At 38.8% G+C, this 18,825-nt stretch overlaps 2 pseudogenes; both read left to right on the top strand.

Annotated features, from left to right (window-relative positions):
* The first annotated feature begins 1,275 nt into the window (after positions 1 to 1,275).
* On the top strand, positions 1,276 to 10,403 carry LOC127489612 (protein CDV3 homolog pseudogene; annotated as a pseudogene).
* A 3,764-nt stretch (positions 10,404 to 14,167) lies between these two features.
* The window catches only part of LOC100343880 (nucleus accumbens-associated protein 1 pseudogene), a 32,934-nt pseudogene continuing 28,276 nt past the window's right edge, over positions 14,168 to 18,825 (top strand).

Raw genomic sequence — 18,825 nt, 5'->3', positions numbered from 1 at the left:
TCCAAATTATGGATTTTTTTTCTGTAATTATTTTACTAAATAAACCTTCTAATCCTTTTTCTCTTTTCACACCTTCAGAAATTTGTAAAGCCACGTATCTTGGGTCATTTGATAATATCACATAAATCTCTGATACTGCTTTTAGCTTTCTAACTTCTTCTTCTTCTTCTTCTTCTTCTTTTTTTTTTTTTTGGAGCTGTCTTAAATTTCCAGAGATTTGTCTTCCAACTCTTATATTCTTTCTTCCTCCTCATCGAGTCTGTTCTTAAGACTTTCTACTGCATTTTTTATTTGTTCAGTTGAATTTTTCATATCTAATATTTCATTTTGTTTTCACTTTAACATCTCAATTTCACTGGGAAACGTTTCTTTTTTGTCATGTACTAATTTCTTTTTTTAAATGATTTATTAATTTGAAAGAGTTACACAGAGAAGAAAAGGCAGAGAGAGAGATAGAAAGAGAGCCTTCAATCTGCTTGCTTACTCTGCAGTTAGCCAGAAGGGATGGAGCTGCACCTATCCAAAGACAGGGGCCAGGATTCTCCTCCAGGTCCCCCATGCAGGTGCAGTGTCCCAAGGTGTTGGGCCATCTTCCAAAACTTTCCTAGGCTACAACAGAGAGCTGGATCAGAAGAGGAGCATCCAGGACACCTTCTGGCACTGGTATGGGATGCCAGCACTGCAGGCAGTGGTTCCACCTGCTATGACCTGACACCTTCCTCTTACAAAGTTCTTTAGTTCATGAATTTGGTTTTCATTACTTATAATACTATGATCAATTTTTTGAATTCCATTTCTGGCATTTCTTCAATCTCTCCATCATATTCTATTATTGAAAAGTTTTGTTCTTTTGGGATCATTGTGTTGTCTTCCATATTCTTATTTCTTGAATTGTTTCATTTATTATTAGGCATTTGTAGTTATATTTATTTTTTCCCTCTGTCGTGTCTTTTATCTTGGACTGTGCTTCCTTGGCTTAGGAGAGTGTCTGTTCTCTCAATTAATACCCAGAGGTGAATAATGCTGGGTGCGGTCAAGGAGTTCTGCACAGTGTTTAAGGTTAAGGGAGTGCCCAGGGTGACACCCAAGATGGACGTGGTAAATCTCCTCTCTTTTACCAGAAGGGAGACTTGTTCTGCTCCATTGGCATATTCTCATGCTCACCCACTCTCCTCAAAGGAGACTAGTGCCTATGCATGAGCACCAGTGGGTATAATTTTCATACTCACTGCCACAAGAACAACACAAAGAATCTATCCAGTTCTCTCTGTGAACATGGATTCTGCAACAACGACCCTCACCAGGAAATCAGGTACAGAGCATGTGGAGCCAACCACAATGATTGCCCAAAGGACCAGACACACCCTGCACCCTCCCACACACCCACTGCATTTTCACAGTCCTGGCACCCTAGCATCCCACAGTCATGAACGTTCAGCCCCCTGTCAATTCTCCCATCCATTCTCAAACGTCTCCTCTCAGCTGGTTGCTGGGCACACAAACATGAGCTGGTGCATCTGTTACGTATGTCAAAAATGGTGCCAACCTTCTCTCAGCCAGTTACATGACGGCACTGCTGGATGATTGAGGAGAGAGAAATATGTCCCCTTTTTTCCCTCTAGGTTTGCAGGTACACTGTCCCCCCTCCCCACAGTGCTCCAAAAAGGCCCATGCCAGGCTCTTCCCACAGCTTTATCACCAGTGACTTAGGCTGTTGCAGTCTGGCCTCAGCTCATTCCAGGGATGGTGCTGAGGCTCTCGGCTACTGGGGTCTTGAGCTCTGCACATCATCACCCTCCACATATGTCCACAGTGCCCCGCAATTTGCATGTAGTTTCCTCTGCTGTTTTCTCCCTACCCCTTCCCTGTGATTGCACTCTACTCTCTAACACTTCGACAAAAATTCTGAGCCAATAAACCTGTTTTGTTTTTGATTTAGCTAGTCTATGACACTTATGTGGGCAACATGAAGTGAGGTCAGACGCCAGAGAGAGCTATGCTGAGAGGTCAAGGTCCCGGACTGAGACCCTGCTTCTTACACTTTTGGGAAACTTGGGGAATCAGGTCACCCTGCGAAGAAGAGAGGAGCCGAGGACCCCATAAATGACAGCCCCTCATGGGCATGAACCCCATCACACAGCCCAGGTTCTCCCTAGTGACCATGTGGTCCCCACTGCACTATCAGGGAAGACATGAGGCTGACGCCACACAGCTGCCCAGAGAGGACTCCAAGGCTTCTGGGCTGAAAAGTCCCTGCCAGGAAAGGGCAGGACTCCTAGAGTCCAGGTGTCAGCCCAGCCCTGACCCTGTGGACAGAGGGGCTGAGGGCAGTGCTGTGCTGCCAGCAAGACAGGACCACAGACTCCAGAGCCTTCACCGCCTTCCCCATCTCTCACATCTGCCCTGCACTCACCTTCTCATGGCTTCTGAGGGGTATGGAATCCTGTGGGGAAAGACCCTCAGAGAACAGTAGATGAACCTCCCAGCAGCACAGACCCTCCTCAGACCTCTCTCCACCGTAGAACTGGACAATGATATGGCGTCATGATCTCACAAGATTATGTGGTGTTTATGCTGCTTCTCATGATTGATAGCCATGAGACATCACAAAAGATGCAACCAATCAAAATCCTCCACAGCGTTGCCATGCCAGATGGGAAAAAATAAGAGGGGAGATCTGGGTTCAGTACCAAAACTTCATTCTCCAGGGCTCCAGCCTGCCTGCAGCGGGTGGGCTTTCACCCCTGGCCCTGCCCTCTGCTGGGCTCCCTCCTGCTTCCTGGTCTCTGTCACTCAGAGGATCCTACGTGGAGGTTGTACTACCTGCTTCAGGTCAGTTACTATCTAATGGCTATTTACTAGCATCTGAGCCTTTCTTTCCAACTTACATGTGACACGTTTCTCTGCTGAGTCATTTGTGTTTTTTAAATATTGATTTAAATAATGTTTTAAAACGTCATATTATCACTATGCTCCTAAATCCATATGTATTAAGCACACAAAATTTGCTCACCTATATAAATAAAATATTTTTAAAATAAAAATAAAGGGAAATGAAAACAATTGGATTTTCAATAGTATCAAAAGGAATAAAGTACTTAAATATGAAGTAAATCAAGGAAATAACATATCTAAACGCTGGAACTTACAAAGGATTATGCAAAGTATTAATGATCTAAAAATATGTAGAAATATATAGTGCATTCATGAATTATAAAGTATATATGTGAATTCAATAAGATTCTAAGTGATCTATAGATTCAAATGATTTTTTATAACATCCCAGTAGTTACTTTTAGCAGAAAATTTTAAAAAAACTATACAGAAATTCATATGGAACACAAAAGGATCCAAATACCCCCAATAACTGAAAAATAAAATCAAAGGGGAGTTTCAAGATGGCAGCATAGGATGGAAACTTACTACTCTAGTCTAAGGTCCTGGTTGCTCCTCTTCCAGTCCAGCTCTCTGCTGTGGCCCAGAAGGGCAGTGAAGGATGGCCCAAGAGGTTGGGTCCCTGCACCCATGTGGGAGACCAGGAGGAAGCACCTGGCTCCTGGCTTTGGATCGGCACAGCGCGCCAGCCATAGCGGCCATTTGGAGGGTGAACCAATGGAAGGAAGACCTTTCTCTCTGTCTCTCTCTCTCACTAACTCTATCTGTCAAATAAATAAAAAAATTAAAAAAAGAAAAACAAAACAAAATAGAAATTTTAGTTAGTCACATATATGCATGCTTTAAAAATTATTTCCACTACATGATAACTTTCTCAATCCCAAAAATACAAGTCTAGATTCCTAAATTACTTTAATTTAGAATTTAATATAAGATAATTTTTAAGTTTTTTTATCGTAGGCTTAAATGTCTGCATTAATAATTCTAGCAGAACTTGATTTAGGAATAATATTTTTAATAATTACTAATGGATAGAAACAAAGCAACAGATTCATGAAAGATTTGAGCATAAAAAGTTATAATTGTTATATTAATTCAGAATGTATTTGCAATTGTATTAACATATAGTTTATACACCAGAATATTTACTTCATGCAAAATAGTCTCACTATGAAATCCAAGCTCTTAAGGAATCAGTCTCAATCCATAAGTCTTTTTATTGATATTGGAAGGAATGGTAAATCCTATATTTATTTTCATTAGCTTTGGTAGAATAATACATAAATATATGATTAATATTTCAGACATAACAAATATGAAATATAAATATAATAAGAATGTAACTTTCAGTTAAGTGCATTTTATTTAAACCTGTAGGGATTAATGTTAGGACATATAAAAAAGCATATTATGATGGAGCAGAGTGAACAGGGAAGGGATAAATAGCTGTCAAGATATGTCAAACAGTTTTGGAATATGGGAAAGTGGTTTCCCAGTGATACTAAGAAAAGCAAGGCTAAAACAGATTTCTGAAAATAATTTCTTATTTGTGATCCCAAAGTTGTGAAGGGTATTATGAGCATTTGGATTTAAGAAGTATAAATTCTTGATCCTTTTTATACCCCTATTCAACCAAAAGATTGCACCATCCATCCCAACAGAAGACTGGAGATTTGCTCTTTGGAGAGGCAGACAAAAAAAAAAAAAACTAAAATGAGGACCACAATACTCACAACCGAGGCACCATTTTCAAGATTCCTCTATAGAAAATCTGTTTCAGTAGACAATATGACTTATCTTGCTGACAGTTGGGTATCCTCAATCAAAAGATCTCAGGTTCTGCATAATCCCTCACAGTGGACTGCTCTTTTGACAACCTTACATAGTATTTATGATCAGTTTTTTATTCACTTATAAATGGATACAGAATTTCCATCTTACTGTCTGATAAGATTATTTACTGCAAATAATCAACCATGTACCTCACTGAAAACTGCTATTGAGATCCAGAGGTGTTCTTTTTTTATATCTTGTTTTCTAGTATTTGGCAGCATTTTGGAGTTCATAGCTATACAACTATAATGAGATCAGTTTTAGGTAGAATCACATGGTTATGGTCCTCATAGATGTTTAATTTTCACTTTCTAATTAATAGTACTTAATTCATGGAATTAAGCATTATCTGAAATGCTTTAAAAATAGAACCAAATGTTTCTTGTCCCAGATTGTATTTCCTAATAGTTTGTGTGTAAATATTTGTAATGCTTTACTCTTTACTTTTCCAAATTCTTTCTGTATATCATCTTCTTTGATATATTTACAGAAAAGTTAGGATTACAACAATAGTGTCTTGAGACTTAGTGAATTTAAGGGATTGTCTTAAAGTCATGTGCAGAAATAAGACTAGAATGTATACACACTTATATGGCTTCTATTTTACCAAAATTCTACATTCTGTTTATAAAAATCCACAGCTCTTTTGTTTCATTTTCAACTTAGAGGATTTTTTTAAGAAAAATAAGTGCATTTTTTTTACCTAAGGAACCCATAATTAATATGGGGAAAACAAAAGCTAAAAAGAATCCATATAAGCATTCAGATAGGTTTGCAGGTTATGGCCTTTCAGTTATTATTCAGAGTCTACCATCTAATGGTTAGTGGATATGGTAGGTAACTAATCACAGATGTCTCTATTAAATTACTGAATTTTTTTTGACAGACAGAATGGACAGTGAGAGAGAGAGAGACAGAAAGGTATTCCTTTTCCGTTGGTTCACCCTCCAGTGGCCACTGCAACCGGTGCGGTGCAGCTGGTGCACCATGTGGATCCAAAGGTAGGAGCCAGGTGCTTCTCCTGGTCTCCAACATGGGTGTAGGGCCCAAGGACTTAGGCCATCTGCCACTGCACTCCCAGGTTTAATTAACATGTCATAAGTGCTGTAATCTTCCATCCGTTAGGGTACTAAAGTATGAAATAGACATCTTTGAGGTTACAGGAAATGATGAAATACTCTAATTAAATAACTTTTTTGCTCTTTCTGGAGTACACAAGTCACTCTAGCCTCAGGTCAGAGAAGACCGCTTGGAGGAAAGCTGTTGGAATTGTGCAGCAGTATGCAACTAGTTAAGATTTACATTTTTAGGTGGATCCCTCTGCAGTGGCATAGAACATTGGAGGTTGGAGATGGGAAAATCATGACAGAGATGCTATTTTTGTGTGCAAGGAGTTAAGAGTAGAACACTGCACATTTCATATCTAGGAATTGCATTATCCTGTTTGATAGTAAAGGTTATGTGCTTATTTGAAAAATCTGTTTCCAATCTTTCCATTTGAGAGTCTTTTACTGAAAAGAAAAAAAAGAAAACTGTCATGAACACCTAAATATTCTTTGTTCATATTTATTGTTTGCCTGTTAATTCTATTTGCTTTTTCCCATGGGCTCTCATGCTTTGCATCACTTTTTTTTTTTTTGACAGGCAGAGTGGACAGTGAGAGAGAGAGAGAGAGAGACAGAGAGAAAGGTCTTCCTTTTGCCATTGGTTCACCCTCCAATGGCCGCTGTGGCTGGTGCCCTGCAGCTGGTGCAGCACGCTGATCCAAAGGCAGGAGCCAGGTGCTTCCTCCTGGTCTCCCATGCGGGTGCAGGGCCCAAGGACTTGAGCCATCCTCCACTGCACTCCCGGGCCACAGCAGAGAGCTGGCCTGGAAGAGGAGCAACTGGGACAGAATCTGGTGCCCCGACCGGGACTAGAACCTGGTGTGCTGGCGCCACAGGTGGAGGATTAACCTATTGAGCCATGGCGATGGCCACTTTCCATCACTCTTTGCCTCCAAACTTTCTGTACAAACATACATAGACTTTTTTACTGATACATTTGGTTAAAATGTATGCATGATAGGTTTACTTTAAAGACTTGACTATGCATAGCATAACAATAAAAAATTATTCTATCAACCTCAATATGATTATCATGTGTAAGACAGATTTCACTATCAAAGATATTTAGTATCACCGTCTATATCCATATTTCTCTTAATTTGTGAAAAAATACACACGGCTTTTTGTTTCAACTTGAAAACTCTAGTATTTTAGCAAGATTCACATTGTATTTTCTTAATATTTCTGTAGGCCATTAATGGAACCGGTACTCCTGCACTTTTGAGAATATAATAATATACTCATAGATTTTAAAAGGTTTATTTAATTACATGACAGGCAGAATGACAAGGAAAAACAGAGGGAGAGACAGAGAAAGAGATCTTTCATTTGCTGTTTCATTCTTCATATAGCCACTACGGCAAGGGCTGGGCCATTCCAAATCCAGGATCCAGGTACTCCATCTAAACTTCCCACATGGGTGGCAGGGGCCCAAGCATTTGAACCATCTTCAGGTTCTTTTCCATGTGCATTTTCAAGGAGCTCATTCAGAAGCAGAACAGCCAGGACACAAAAATGTGGTGTTGCAAGCATTGGCTTAATAGGCTACATGACACTGTTAGCCCTACTAATAAATTTCTAGTAAACAAAAATTACTTAAGTGCATATGTATTGGCTACCAGATGTAACAGGCTTTTTTTTCCTGTAGATAATATTTAGCTGTCTTTATATTGTCATCTATGAATAGTAACAACTATATATATATATATATGCATAATTACTCATACAGCTATGGTTTGTAACAAGTAAAATATTTATTATCATCTAGATTAAAAGATTATGGTGTTCTAATTTGTATCATTTGATGGTACAAAAAGCTCAGCAATAAATCTCAAATGTTAGAAGCTAACTAGAGTTACACCAAAATTTAGGGCTGGCTTAAAGCTCACTAAAATATATATTATGTTGTATTTTTTATTTTAAATTATTTATTTGAAAGGTAGAGTTACAGAGAGTGAGAGCAGAGGCAGAGAGATCTTCCATACACTGACTCACTCTCCAAATGGGTGCAATGACTAGGTTTGAGCCAGGCCAAAGCCAGGGGCAAGAAGCTTCATTTGGGTGTCCCACATGGGTGCAGAGGTCCAAACACTTGGACCATCTTCTGCTTTCCCAGTTACATTAGCAGGGAGCTGGGACTTGAACCAGCACCTATATGGGATGCTGGCATCACAGGCATTGGCCTTATCCACTATGCCATCATGAAGGCCCCCATTATTTTGTAATTTTGCATCAAAGAAATGGATCTAATAGATATTTCTTGTTATTTTTCTGCATTTGATGTCACAATTGTGTCATTTTCTAACTAATTTAGCCTTTATTTCTTAAGCATATATGTAGGAACCATAAGAAAAAGGAGATAAATAAGTAACAGTGTTCAGACTATAAGCTGCTGTGCCTTCTTATTGTACCTCCATGGCAACCTGACAGGTTCCAGTATAGACACGTTTTCTGCTGGTCAGCAGACACAATAAGAATGATGGGTTTTCTGCAGGGCTGCCAGCCCAGTGAAGCTGATTCATCTTCTACTAAGTCTTCAGCTAATGGCCACTATCATCTAACTCTGAATAAAAAGGGCCTGACCTTGTGGGCTGCTGCTGCTGTGATATGGTCACTGATGCTGCTCCCTGAATAAGGAATGACACATCTGCATACAGCGCCACAAGTGTTCTTTCGGTTCTTGGCTCTGTGTACCTCAATGTCCCCGACGATCAAGCACAGGCCCAAAAATATGATAAATATTGAGTTGAGGTGACAGATCAGATTTTGTGGAATACAGATTTACTTGTCAGAAACTTTCCTCTAAAATGACTACTGTGTGTTATTTCTGAAGAAAAGTCAAAGATTTAAGCCAAGTCACTTCTTGAAATTTTAGATACATTGGAGAGCTCAAATCAAGGTCTTATTTGAGCATTGATATTGTCACTCTTGAAAATTATAACTTTTTGTATTCAATAATAGCAAAATCACATCAAATTAATCAAAAGCACTATCATTAGTTATAGCCTTCATTAAGCAGAAATCAATGTTAATTGGTTAAATTCTAGCCAAATTGTAAAAGAGATCTTTTCTTTTAAAATACAAATTATTTTAGGGGCCAGTGGTGTGGCAAAGTAAGCTAAGCCTCTACCTGTGGCACCAGCATCCCATAAGGGTGCTGGTTCATGTCCCAGCTGCTCCTCCTCTGCTCCACCTCTCTGCTATGGAAAAGTAGTGGAAGATGGCCTAAGTGCTTGGGCCCCAACACTCATGTGGTAGACCCAAAAGAAGCTCCTGGCACCTGGCTTCATATCAGCCCATCTCCAGCCATTGTGGCTATTTGGGGAGTGAACCAGTAGATGGAAGACCTTTCTCTCTGTCTCTCCCTCTCTCTGTAACCCTGCCTCTCAAATAAATAAAATCCTTAAATATATATATATATATATATATATATAATTTTAAAGAGAGTGGCAAGTGATTTTATTCTGTTTTCAGTGAAACTAAATTCATGACTGTCAGTGGCACTATTAAGTTTGAAGATTGACCACTGAAAAATAAAGTGAAACAAACTGGGGAAATCAAGTGAAATGAGCATGGTAAGCCTTGAGGGACTGAAAAATGCTTCATTTTTGTTTGGTAGTTATCATGAATTTAACGTGCATGACCCTAGCCAATGCTCCTCCACATGTGGTTGGAGCCGTGTGCCCTGCTGCCCGTGCCTTGGCGACCCCACTGGGCTGGGGTGGCTTTGCATCTGGCCCTGTGAACACAGAGCCAACCTTGAGCCCTTGCTTGGAGCCCCCTGAGCCACACCTGCTGTGGACACCACCCATCTGGGCCAGGGGCAGCAGGGAGGCCAGGCTGTGGCTGAGATGAGGAGCTGAGCCTGGACAACTTCTTTGCCAAAAGGGACAAGAAGAAGGAGCAGAGCAGCCAGGCGGGGAGCACTGGCAGGAGCAGCAGTGCCCTCAGAGGGCGCTGTGGGCAGTGGGGCAGGCATGGGTGCCTGGCCAGGAGACAGCTGTGCCGCAGACCCTGGGGCCACCACCAAGGCCATGACAAAGTGTGGAAAGGAATGTAAAGAGTTTGAGCAAAAAGAGGTGGATTACAGTGGCCTCCGAGTTCAGGCGATGCAGATAAGTGAAAAGAAGATGATAGTGAAAAGAAGATCCAGGTGATAACTGGGAAGAAGGTGGAGGTGGTGATAGTAGTATAGAAAAATCTTCAGCTCCATGGAGTAAAACCACTACAGCACAAGCACCCCCTGCTCCAGTAATTGCTACATAAACTCCAGAACCAGCGATGACAGTGGTGTGTGTATAGGCCACCTGGAGCCAGGCTAACCACAATCAGGAAGATGCCACAAGGGCCTCCGGAGATACACAGGGATACACCGTTCCTGTCCCTGCAGTCCACTGCCAAGCATGTAGAAAGCAAGAAGGATAAAGAAATGGAGAAGATTTTGAAGTAATAAGACACAAACATAGAGGTAGAGGTAAGGCTTCAAAACATCAGGCCCTCAAACTTCACCTAGGGAACCAGTGTGCTGGGCTTGAAACTCAGAGAAGAAGCCACACACAGGGCAATTAAGGGGTGTTCTTGGCCAACCCTTCTAAGGTAACCAGACCACAACTGACTGCCATGAACAGCCATTTATCACTTGATGTCTGCTGGATCTGCAGTGCCTGATACAAAAAGGGACCCGGCCCTATTGCCCTCTGGAAATTCAAGTGCCACAGTTGCTCTTTGTGTTGGATTCAGGGGGATTTTCATTGTTCCATAAATGTGTGAGCTAGGTTCAGGAATGCTCTTCCATAGTTACTCTGCAAACCCAAAACCCACAGCTACTGGTCATTTCAAAATCTTTTTATGTTCAGATACTGAGCCTTCATCAGGGTTGACCACCTCAGATTTGCTGCCCTCATTGTGGACTTTGTGTGGATCACAACTTCTGGATTGTGTGTTATTGGGCTTTGATGTGAACACTGAAACCAGCCCTGCTGAATTCCTATCAGAAATCCTGCAGAGTCAGCCATCTGGGCTCTGATCTGTTGTGAAAGATGAAGATTTAAGTGACCTTAATTAACCTGGCCTGTTCCCCACCCAAAAGCAATACTCTGTGTAGTATGCTGTGGCCACATGACACTTCCTGGAACATGCCACACTCAAAAGGCCTGCTGTGTTTGGATCATCTGTGCAGGGCTGTGTGTCATCATTGAAACTTTGAGTTATATTCTAAGGTAACCACAAATTAGCAACCAAACTTGAGTCACAAAATGGGAAAGAGGGTGGGGGTGAGAATAATTTTGCTTCTTTTAGTAACTTTTTTATTTGCATAGTGCTTTTCTTGTTTTCCCCATGAAGGCCTTTTTTGCTTTGACTTGGAGTAAGTTCTTTGACAGAGCTTGTGTGGGGAGCAACTCGGACTAGACTAAGTTACTGGAATTAAGACTTATTCTATGCATCTGCTCTCCCACAATATGGCGCTGGGAGAGGAGTAAACAACTTCTACACAGGTGCCTCCAGTTCGACCAATAACCTGCAGGAGCTGATCCTGCTCCTGATTGGAGGAGAGCAGTGTACTCGGCGTGTGGGTAGCAGAGTTGGGATTGGTGGAAGAGGACTATAAAGGAGGAGAGAGACAACATGCACCAGGAACATCTAAGGGGAACACCTGAAGAACATCTGAGCAGCCCCCGAGAGAGCCGGCCGGTGGTGTACCGCTCCCCCGCGGAAGTGGGGAAAGTGGCAGGGGGCACCGCCCTTCCACGGAGGTGGAAGGGTTGGCAGCCAACCCGGGAAGAACCAGCAGCAAACCCGAGAAGGGCCGAACAGACAAAAGTATAGCGCAGGGTCCTGTGTCGTTCCTCCGCGAATGGGGGAGCGACAAGCTTGTTGCTTGGTTAAGTAAATAACCTGCAGTGTGCATTAGAACTGTGAAATGTGTCATGATTTGGTAGTCCCTAGAGTGGAACCCAATCACCTGTGATACAGGCAGTGGATGCTGGAGGCTGTCTTCAGGTGCTGCTGAAGCTTCTTCTAATCAGGTCTGAGTTGCCCTGTACACTGCTAGGGAGAGAGTGTGGCTTCTGCTCAGGAGGGGAGCCACTGAGCTGTCCTTACACATTGAAAGCAACAGGAGCAAAGCTTCACCTATGACCATTTAGGTTTCATGAATCTTCCTTGATCTCTGGTAAGAAATCCTTATGTACCTCTGCTCAGATTTTTAAGGCGTTGGACATCCTACAGATGCAGTGATTTTCTAAGAGGGTTCCATTATCCACCTTTTGGTGTGTCTATATGTTGTTCATTTTGAGAGGGTGATGTAGCACTTCTGTTTTATTTATTTTTTTTTCAACTTTTATTTAATGAATATAAATTTCGAAAGTAAAGGTTATGGATTACAATGGCTTCCCCCCCATAACGTCCCTACCACCCGCAACCCTCCCCTTTCCCACTCTCTCTCCCCTTCCATTCACATCAAGATTCATTTTCGATTCTCTTTATATACAGAAGATGAGTTTAACATACATTAAGTAAAGATTTCAACATTTGGCTCCCACACAGAAACATAAAGTGAAAAATACTGTTTGAGTACTAGTTATAGCATTAAATCTCAATGTATAGCACACTAAGGACAAAGATCCTACATGAGGAGTAAGTGCACAGTGACTCCTGTTGTTGACTTAACAAATTGACACTCTTGTTTATGGCCTCAGTAATCACCCTAGGCTCTTGTCATGAGCTGCCAAGGCTATGGAAGCCCCCTGAGTTCACTGACTCTGATCATATTTAGACAAGGCCATGGTCAAAGTGGAAGTTCTCTGCTCCCATCAGAGAAAGGTACCTCCTTATTTGATGACCCGTTCTTTCCACTGGGATCTCACTCGTGGAGATCTTTCATTTAGTTTTTTTTTTTTCCCAGAGTGTCTTGGCTTTCCATGCCTGAAATACTCTCATGGGCTTTTCAGCCGGATCCGCATGCATTAAGGGCTGATTCTGAGGCCAGAGTGCTGTTTAGGACATCTGCCATTCTATGGGTCTGCTGTGTATCTCACTTCACATGTTGGATCGTTCTCTCCCTTTTTTATTCTATCAGCTAGTATTAGCAGACACTATTCTTGTTTATGTGATCCCTTTGGTTCTTAGTCCTATCATTATGATCAATTGTGAACAGAAATTGATCACTGGTACTAGTGAGATGGCATTGGTACATGCCACCTTGATGGGATTGAATTGGAATCCCCTGGTATGTTTCTAACTCTACCGTTTGAGGTAAGTCAGCTTGAGCATGTCCCGAATTGCACATCTCTTCCCTCTCTTATTCCCACTCTTATATTTAACAGTGATCACTTTTCAGTTAAGTTTCAGCACTTAAGAAGAATTGTGTATTGATTACAGTATTCAACCAAAAGTATTAAGTAGAACAAACAAAAAAAATACTAAGAGGGATAACATATTAAGTTGCTCATCAACAGGGTGAGGGCTGATCAAGTCACCGTTTCTCCTAGTGTTAATTTCTCTTTAACAGGTTTCCTTTTTGGTGCTCAGTTATTAGCACTTCTGTTTTAGTAATTACAGCTTAAGACATCCAGTAGTTTTTACTCCTTGACAGGGACTAGAGGAAGCTACCGAGGATTACTGAAGTTTCTTTCCACCAAAGGAGATAGTCTGGCCATTTTCTGATTTTATATCATTGGTTCAAGAGAAATATTTCAAAGTGTTGTGTGACCATTTGTTGCAGTCTGGGTTTCTCTATAATAAATTCTTTCACTAAGTTCAGGAGTTTCAGACTTGCTGCTGACAAGAGTGAAGCAAATGAGTGAATGAAACTGTGCTCATATGAGAGCACTTGCCTCACCAGAGTCCAGTCTTGATGAAAGTGTCAGCACAGGAGTGGACTCCTAGTAAGGTTATAGGAACTCCTGACAGGACCTGCCAGCCACTCTGGGCAATAAAGTTGCTGTGTTCTGAGGTTGTGGCCCACCTGCCTTCCCGCCTGTGTGGGTGAGTAGCTGAGCCAGCCAGAGTTGGGTTGGATAATGAAACAGGAAACAAGGAATTCTTGGCTAAACTGAGGACATCATTTGGGAACCAAAAAGCTTAACCAATAATATCTTGGACTTGAGCCACATATTTTCTCTGAGATGTATGCATTTTTTCCAGCAAAATTTTGTTGGGGGATTCTATGATTGAGAAATAAACTGATGAATATGTGGAAGTTTTATTTACTCTATTAGAAATATAAATATCTGCAGCAGATTTAAATTCCAACTCATTATAAATTTTTATAGGATTGTGAATTTATCAAAATGTTCATGAATCAAGTTTTCATTACTATATGGTTTGCGTGGATGAGGCTGTCCATGGTACTATTTCTTCTTTGGATTCTCAGGTATGGTTTCACGGTGCAAGAACTCTGTAACATTAAAAAATTCAATAAAAGTACATACATGAAAAAATAACTTGCATGATCAAATGTTGTCTGAACGGTGAGTGAAGGTTTAGAATATTACTGTGCACCACATAGTATTTGTAAGCACTATACACTTAGGCTACATGAAATTTAAATACATTATGCAAATATATAAAATATTGTATATTTATTCTGTTTTTTCCATTTCTAAAATTTATTTCTTCCTACCTTTAAAACATTTTTGTTAAAAATTAAGATATAAATAGTTTAGACCTACACAGAGTTATCATCAAATGTCATCTTCCAACTCTACCTCTTGTTCCACTGGAAGGTCTTCAAGGACAGTTATAGGCATGCAACTGTTACCTTCTTTTGTAAAACCTCTTTGAGACCTTGCCTGAGTCAAGTTATGCAATTAATGTTTCTAAATATACAAAAGGAGTATATTCCAAAATAGTGACAAAAAGTAGAGTATGCAACACACATACTTTAGAAGCATCATTTTCTATCGAGTGTTAGGTAGTGGAAATTGTACTGCTGTACTTTGAATAGGACTATCAGCACAGCAAGTTCATTTGCATCAGCATGACCACAAATATTTCCGTAATGTGTCGCACCAAGATGTTACAGTGGCTATGACACTACAACATAACTCAGTGATAACATTTTTGAGCTCCCTTGTAACCTTTTGGAACTACTTTTTTGTATGCAGTCTGTCCTTAGTTGACACAAAAATATATTTGACTCTTGTTGAAATTCATTTGACCATATATGTGTAGATACAATTCTGGACTTTTATTTGGTACTGTTAAACCTATATGGATATTCTCATATCTATTCTTTATAGATCTGATGATGGTATATTTTTATAAGTATTGAAATCAGGTAGGGTAAATTAACTGGCTTTGTTTACTTTCAAACAGTTTTTTCTTTATCTTTTCTGTGTTTATATAAATCTTAGATTTAGCTTGTCAGACAAAAATAAATCGACATCCTGAGGGAGCCGGCACTGTGGCGAAGCTAGTAAAGCCTACAGGGCTGACATCCCATATGGGTGCCAGTTCAGGTCCTGGATGCTCCATTTCTGATCCAGCTCTCTGCTATGGCCTTGGAAAGCAGTAGAAGATTACCCAAGTCCTTGGGCTCCTGCACTCATGTGAGAAACCCTGAAGAAACTCCTGGCTCCTGGCTTCAAATTGGCCTAGCTCTTGTCAATGTGGCCATGTGGGGAGTGAACCAGCACTTGGAATTTCTCTCTCTCTCAAAAAGAATTTCCAATTCATAAATATCAAGGCTGTAAATTGTGAGCATGATAAAATATTTTAATTTTCCTGAACTATCAGCAACATCTTAGTTTTCAGTATACAGGTGTTTCCCATATTAAATTTATCCATATGTACATATAATTCTGATACATCTATTGGTTTGATCATAGGCTTTTATTATACAATTTCTCTTGTTTATACTGTTAATGTGTTGAATTACATTGTTCATTTTCCTAATCCTAAACCAATGTTGGATTCCTGGGAAAAGCCCTGCTTGGTCATTGGTTCTTACTTTTCTTTATAAAATATTGGAGATTACCACTATCCCAGAATGTTCTCTTTGGATTATTCTCATTCATCCTTACCTTTGCTCATCTCACTGCCAACAACTGCTATGACAATTTTTTCTTTTATGTATAGTTTCATATGAATGGAGTGATATAGAGTATAGCTTTTTCTGTCTGATTATCTTATTTTTCAGATTTTTCCATGTTCATTGCAGAGTTTATTGTTACTGCTTAGTAATATTCCCAGAACTTGGACTCTTTCCAGTTTTGGCTATTAACAACAAAACTTCTAAGTACAATTGTGTAAGCCTTTTGTAATTTTCTAACTCTATCTGAAATACATACTAGAGAATATAATTAGTAAATTTTACAGAATATATGGATTTACATTTTTAGAAGCTGCCAGATCCTTTTCCAAAATGTGTGAACTGTTTTAACCTCTCACCAACATTGTAAGATAATTCGGGCTGTCTCATACCTTTGACAACATTTCACACTGTTAGTTTACCCTTTTTGTTTTGTTTAATGTTCTTCTGTTTTTTTTTTGTTTGTTTGTTTCATGTTTAACAATCTTTAATTCAAATGTAAAATTCAATACAAGCTATTTGTAGGGTTTGGGATCTGTTGTTCTTTAAAAACAAGAATGGGAAAATGCATCAAAATGACCTTTCCACTTTTTAAAAACATTCAAAGAATGAATAGATCATGGGGAACTGGAAAACCTTCCTGGTCTATTCACTGCCTGATTTTTTCCTTTGGCTGTCCCAGTTGTGTTAGCATGGTGACTTGGTCATCAACAAAAAATTCCCTTTTATGAAACTGCTAACATGTAACTAAATGGTTTATGCATTTTAAGTTTTTCTGTCATTTTTATAACTTTTTTGAAGAACAAATAATCAATTTAATCATGGAGAACTATTTTTTCATAACTAAACTTTGAAATATATATCATGAGAATTAAATCATATTTATATCAATAAGAATGTATATTTATATTGGAATTGATTAGCATTTTAAGTTTCTTTAGTAAATGTGTTTTAATTCTACAGACTTTAAGTTGAAATATATAAATTCGTAAGAAAAAAACCTGTATTATACTCTATTTATTTTTATTAGTAATTATATTGATAGCATTATTATACAATTTAGAAATGCTGTTGGTTTATATTTTGGCATCAAGATGAGTATTTTTCCTAAAAGACTTTTGAGTACAGAAGATAATTTAGGGGAGGAGCAAGGGTGTATATTTTTTTTGGCTAATATACTGCATAGAACTGTTACACAGCTGTTTCTTAACTGAAATGTTGCTTTGCAATCTCCATTATTTTAGTGTGGTTTTTAACATTTTTTTTCCAGGAATTTCAAGTTCTACTTTAGACTCTGAAAGGACTTTTAATTTTATAGGTAGGTGATAAATACAGAGTCGTATATTATAAGATAATATATAAGATTCAGTATCTTAGAGAATTCTAATCTTAGAATAGCAAGGAATTATGACTTATGCTTTTAAAATGTGATAATATGTAAATATTATTGTGATATGTGATTATCTGCAGAAATAATGAGTAACAATGGGAAATGTAATGAGCTTACATCAGATATCAATTTCTCTCCTATCCTATGGAACAAATGTACATGTAGTATTAACCTTTATTATAATTTGTTTTTGTTTTTCCCATATATCTGTTAAGTACTAAAGACTTCTTTTGGAGTACCTAAGAATGGTTAAAATGTAAATGTGATTGAATTAAGTGATATTTTTTAATGCCCTTTTAAGGCTCTTCAGCGAACAGGGCAGTTAAAATTCAAATAGTAATTATTTGAAAGGATTCAGTAGTAAAGAAATATGTATTTTATTTATTTTTTGTCACAATTTATTTCATAACTTGAATTTTTCTTTAGTAAATGCTTATGAATTTTGGGCCTTTATAACAAGAAAACCCAGGAACAACAAAGCATAAAGTATTTTCAGTATTATTTGAGAATTTATATCCTGAACCAAGTTGTATAAGATCTTGACTTTTTTTTTATGAAAAGAAAGTGTGGATTCAATATCAGTACATTTTAGCATTGTAGAGGACCATGTTATATTTTGGAAGAAAAACTTTGAGTTAATTGTCCCTAGGGTGCATTAGTTCTGCTGCTTGTCTAACAGCTCTATAAAATATATGTGAGAATCATTGTGTACCTTGAAACTCATTTGAATATTAAACTCTATCATCTTTTCTATAGTAAATATAGAGAATTTGCACTTGGGTAGTTTGTGTTCTTACTTATATCCATATTCCATCTCCCTTCCTGGGACTGTGTCATTTGTTTCCTCAGATCCCAGGCTGGCTTTAAAGTGTAGAATGGTGCCTTGTATATAGGAAGTACTTCAGAATGTGGCAAATGAGAACATTTTTACAATTTGTTTATGAATTCCAGAAATGAGATGATAATTGAAACACTTGACATCCTTATTTTCTACCACTCAGAATCAGTGTAAATAGTCAGTCGTTCAAGTGTCACAGACACTACAAAAGCCTTATATACCTGTGGAATTCTGGAAGGGCAGCATCACAGTGGTGACGCACCTATACTGTTGTGGTATTTTCACTATTCCCGTCCTATTTTATAACTGCTGTATTTATCCAAATCCTACTTTTAGTCCTAAAGGGTAATATAAAGCTAGAATTTGACATGTTAATAAATAGATTCCCGTATCTGAACCAGTCATAGCTGATCACAACAAGCAAAAAAAGATAGTTATATGATTTAACATGTGACTGAGGAATGTTAATGTGATAATATGTGAACTATCTGATGGCAATACTTCTAAGAAGGGTAAATATAATAAAAATCACCAAGTCAAAATGCAGGGAGAGCATGAATTTCAGGAGCAGAAAAATGTCTTCATATGTGTATAAATTTTGCTGGTGAATTCTATCTTACAGTTTCATTTGTAGTTTAATTATAATAAATAACAGACAATATAAAGAGAAATGTTGTATTGTGAAGATATAATGTTATCTTTTAGTTTATTTTGTCCTTTAATATTTAAA

The sequence above is a fragment of the Oryctolagus cuniculus genome, chromosome 3 (assembly GCF_051225735.1).
Source record: "Oryctolagus cuniculus isolate XC-2025 breed Fujian yellow rabbit chromosome 3, ASM5122573v1, whole genome shotgun sequence".
NCBI classification, from domain to species: domain Eukaryota; kingdom Metazoa; phylum Chordata; class Mammalia; order Lagomorpha; family Leporidae; genus Oryctolagus; species Oryctolagus cuniculus.
Note: the sequence above shows the minus strand (reverse complement) of the source record. Positions and strands in the feature narration are given on the sequence as shown.